This window comes from Chrysochloris asiatica, unplaced genomic scaffold, assembly GCF_000296735.1.
Source record: "Chrysochloris asiatica unplaced genomic scaffold, ChrAsi1.0 scaffold00001, whole genome shotgun sequence".
Taxonomy (NCBI): domain Eukaryota; kingdom Metazoa; phylum Chordata; class Mammalia; order Afrosoricida; family Chrysochloridae; genus Chrysochloris; species Chrysochloris asiatica.
Genome location: NW_006408519.1, coordinates 53,668,898 through 53,673,725, shown reverse-complemented (window position 1 = coordinate 53,673,725; position 4,828 = coordinate 53,668,898). Strand labels below are relative to the sequence as shown.

Genomic DNA, 4,828 nt, shown 5'->3' with positions numbered 1-4,828 from the left:
GTAACCACTATGCTACCAGAGGAGTAGCTCAAAATACCAACTGAGAGGGAAGGAGTCTTCATCCTACCCCATCTGTATGCAGGAGTGATTGAGACAGGCAACTTAGACACTGACTACCTAAAATGGCACAAAGAGACTGGCTTACAAGTTTTCAAGAGGGAGTTTAGTTTCAGAGTGTGTGTGGGAAAGTAGAATCCCCACTGAATAGTTCTCATCTTGTCTAGACAGGTCTGGCGAAAGGAGATGGGGATAATATTCTTATAATTCAGTAGTGAGTAGTTGTTATCATGACTAATTGAGACTGTCACAACTGAAAAGGCAGAAGTTCTGTAACATAAAGGGAGGAGTAGTTAATCTTACATTCAAGGAACAGAGGATCCTAGGAGAAGAGCACAACTGGAATGTGGTAACCTATCCAGAGAAACAGCAATACCAGAAAGGGAGGCAAAGCTGAGGACATGGGAGAGATAGAGCAGCTGAGGACTCTAGACTCATGGAAAGAGAAAGACTGTGTGCTGGTGGCCAGGAGGCAGGCTTGCAGAATGTGCCTTTTGGTTGTTTATATGATTATATATTCCTGAGTGTTTTGCTATACTCCCTCTGCTCCAAATCCCCAAATCAAAAACAAAACAGAAAACAGAACGAATAGAAGCAAATACTGTTGAACAATAATTCACGGAGGGGATTATAATCATTGCCATGAAAAAATGAGTGTGAAACCAATGTTCTCCCAAGTAAATTATCACTCAATTTACAATAAAAACTTAAAAAAAAAAAAAACACAGGCCAGGGGCAAACTATGGAACAGATCATAAGTTACTTTCATGCAAGTTCAGGCTGAAACTGAAGAAAATTAAAATAAGCCAACAAAAGCCAAAATATGGCCTTGAATATATCCTACTTAAATTTGGTGATCATCTCAAGAACAAAGCTGATGACTAAGAAGCTGGAGCACACCATCAAGAATATCATATAGGAAGAACTCAAAATGTCATTAAAAAGACAAAAAAAAAGGAAGAAAACACCAAAATGGATGTAAGAAGAGACTCTAAAACTTGCTTTCCAGTGTAGAAATGCTAAAGTAAATGGAAGAAATGAGAAAGTAAAAGAGCTGAACAGAAAATTTCAAAGGACAGCCCAAGAAGACAATGAAATGTGCAAAGACCTAGAGTTAGGAAACCAAAAGGGAAGTATATGCTTATCATTTCTCTGATTGAAATAACTACAGAAAAAATAGTATCATATGCAATATTAATGGATTCTATGAGTCCTGGTATGGTGCTGTAATATAAGCACTAGACTGCAAGGTCAGTTTAAACTGCAAGTTCAGTAGTTCAAACCTAACAGCTGCACCTAGGAAACCCTGTACAGGGTCACTATGAATCAGAACTCATTCAACAGCACTTAATAACAACAACATGAAAAATACTGAATGATGCAAGAAACATCAAAAGAAAATGGAATGTATACAGAGAGTTACTGTACCAAAAATAAATGCTCAATGTTTAGCCATTTCCAAAGGTACAATTTGATCAAGAACCGATGGTACTGAAGGAAGAAGTCTAAAATGCAGAGGACAATGGCAAAAAATAAGACTCGAAGAAATGATAGAATACAAACTGAAATCTTTCAACAAATTGATGAAGCTCTGGAGGCACTCACTCATCTATGCCAAGAAATTTGGAAGACACCGGCCCAGCCAACTGATTAGAAGAGATCCATATTTGTGCCCATTTCAAAGAAAGGTGACCCAGAAAATCTGAAAGTCATTGGACAAGATCATTGATGTCTCAAACAAGTAAAATTTTGCTGAAGGTAATTAAAAATTACTTGCAACAGGGAACTGACAGAATTTCAAGCTGGATTCAGAAGAGGATATGAAATGAGGAATATCATTGCTGATATCAGATGAATCTTGGCTGAAAGTTGAGAATATCAAAAAGATGTTTGCTTGTGCTTTGACTAGCAAAGGTTTCTGACTGTGTGGATCATAACAAACTATGGATAGCACTGCAAAGAACAGGTATTCCAGAACACTTCATTGTGCTCATGAAGCAACTGTACACAGACCAAGAGGCAGTAGTTTGAACAGAACAAGGGAATAGTGAGTGGCTTAATATCATGAAAGGTCTGCGACAGGAATGTATTATTTCACTATACTTATTCAACCTGTATGTTGAGCAAATAATCCAAGAAGCTGGCTTACATAAAGAAAATGGCATCAGGATTGAAAGAAGACTCATTAGCAACCTGCTAAAGTCAACAGTAGTGAGGTTGGTGCAGGTTGGCCCAGGATTGGGCAATGTTTCGTTCTGCTGTGCATAAGGTCGCTATGGGTCGGTACCGACTCGATGCCCCCTAACAACAACAAAGGCAGATGATACAACCTTTCTTGCAGGAAGTGAAGAGGATTTAAATATTTACTAATGAAGATCAGTATGGATTGCACCTCATTTTAAAGAAAACAAAAATCCTTACAACTGGACCAATAAATAATATCATGGTAAACAGAGAAAAACTGAAATTGTAAGACACTTATTTTGCTTGGATCCACAATCGACACATGGAAGCAGCTGTCAAGAAACTGAATGACCTATTACAATGGACAAATCTGCTATGCAAGATCTCTCTAAAGTCCTCAAACTAATATTTCAAAAGCAAAAATATTAGCTTGAAGGCTAAAGTTCACCTGACCCAAGCTATGCTATTTTCGATAGCCACATATGCATGTGAAAGTTGGACAATGAATAAGAAAGACTGTAGAAGAATTGATGCATTTGAATCATGGTGTTGGAAAACAGTATTAAAAGTTCCATGTACTGCCAGAAGAACATACACATCTATGTTGAAAGAAGTACAATCTAAATGCTCCTTTGAAGTCTGGATGTCAAGAGTTTGTCTCTTATAATTTGGACATGTTATCAGGAGGGACCAGTCCTTAGAGAAGGACAACACGCTTGGTAATGTGGAGAGTCAACAAAAAAGGGGTGATGGATTGGCACAGGATTAATACAATGAGCTCCAGTGCAACTATAATTGTGAGGACGGCACAGGACTGGGCAGTGTTTTGTTCTGTTGTGTGTAGGGTATAGAATCTGAACCAACTCAATGGTACCTAACAAAAACCATCCAGTTTTGGTTCATGCAGTCATCTGGTGAAGACTTACATAACTGTGTGAATCTGAAGAAATGGGCATCATCCAACTAAGCTCAGCACCAGAGATCCCATGGGGTTTATATGTCCCACTAATTATATGAAAATTCATATTACCTCAAAACGTCTTTTTTTTTTTTAATACTTCATTCAAAATGCCTTCTATTACTAAAAACTCATGACTTCACCAAAAAACACAAAGTAAAATATAATTCAGTCTTGAAAGGGTTTAAATACTGACATCTTTTTGTTGTATATTTTTATAACATGTATATACAGTTTCAGTTATCTAAAAGCTGCTGTTGTTGTTAGGGGCTGTTGAGTCAATTCCAACTCATAGTGACGCTTCACACAGCATAATGAACTATCTAAAGTAGATCGCAACAATCTACTTTCATTTAGCTGTTTATTGGACAGAAAAGTGTATTTTTTAATAGGCAAATTACAAACACATAAAATATTTTATGATTCAGAAATCACACACAAAAAATCTGAAAGAATGCACCAATTCCAACTCATAGTGACACTTCACACAACATAATGAACTATCTAAAGTAGATCGCAACAATCTACTTTCATTTAGCTGTTTATTGGACAGAAAAGTGTATTTTTTAATAGGCAAATTACAAACACATAAAATATTTTATAATTCAGAAATCACACACAAAAAAATCTGAAAGAATGCACTAATCCAGAAAAGTAGGAAAGCATTTGCAATATAGTTTTCAGTTCATTGATTAAATATGTGCATTTGTTTTAATATCTTATATTAACAGAAAATCTTCCCTCCATCCCCAAACAAATGTTCACTGACTATTTCAATTTTTTTAGTTTTAAAATGTGGCAAGTAATTGAACAGTGTCAGGTTCTAAATGACTAGCATGATTAATACTCAGTCTGAGATGTATATATGTATACACTTATCATATTTTATAGGCACAATATCAGAAATCAGAATCAATGATGAAAGGTATAATGAAAATATGGGCAGGGGAAACAATTATTTGCAATGCGAGATAGACAGGAAAGAGGCTCCACAAGAAGATTGTGGTTAGTAAGTCTTGAGACCTTTTCATAAATATGAGACCCTAGAAATCACAAGCAAGTCAGACAAGAAGAAAAGAGGTCTTTACAAGGTGTCCAAGTAATAAATAATTTACAAAGCAATTTAGTAACCTCAGCAGTCACCACTTACAAGGCTGTAGAAGGGAATGGAGCCTATATTTGTTGAGAAGAGTAGAATCAATACAAGAAGTAAGCTGTCAGTCTTTTCTATAGTGTCAATATCCCAGACTGGCTGCTTTCACTGTTCCGTCTGTGGAAATAATTTCCAAATGTATACTGCTGAGTGACATGCTGCATGGATTAAATGATTTACTTTAATCCCCGAACTGCATGCATGTTGAAAGACCAATAGCCCAAAAGGAATACTAGAGAGTCTTAGGACAAGTCAACCTACATGAAAGTACTATTTTGGAATGATTTATACTTAAGAAAACCCTAGTACCGTAGCAAGTTCCAACCAGAACAAGTAAAAATGAGAAGTGGCCAGAAGAGAATGACATAAATAACAAGTGCATTACGTGTCTTTTGCAAAGGGTGAAAATTCCTTAGGTGATAGTTTTCTATACATGCACATATGTGTGCATATATGCAATTATTTACTTAAGGCAT

At 36.3% G+C, this 4,828-nt stretch overlaps 1 protein-coding gene across 1 annotated transcript in view; it reads right to left on the bottom strand.

Annotated features, from left to right (window-relative positions):
• HNF4G (hepatocyte nuclear factor 4, gamma) overlaps positions 1 to 4,459 on the bottom strand; it is a 102,723-nt gene extending 98,264 nt beyond the window's left edge. Inside the window, exon 1 of the mRNA XM_006830794.1 lies at positions 4,350 to 4,459. The gene's annotated coding sequence lies outside the window, so the exon portion shown is untranslated. The remainder of the gene's footprint in view (positions 1 to 4,349) is intronic.
• Between the last annotated feature and the right edge of the window lie 369 nt (positions 4,460 to 4,828).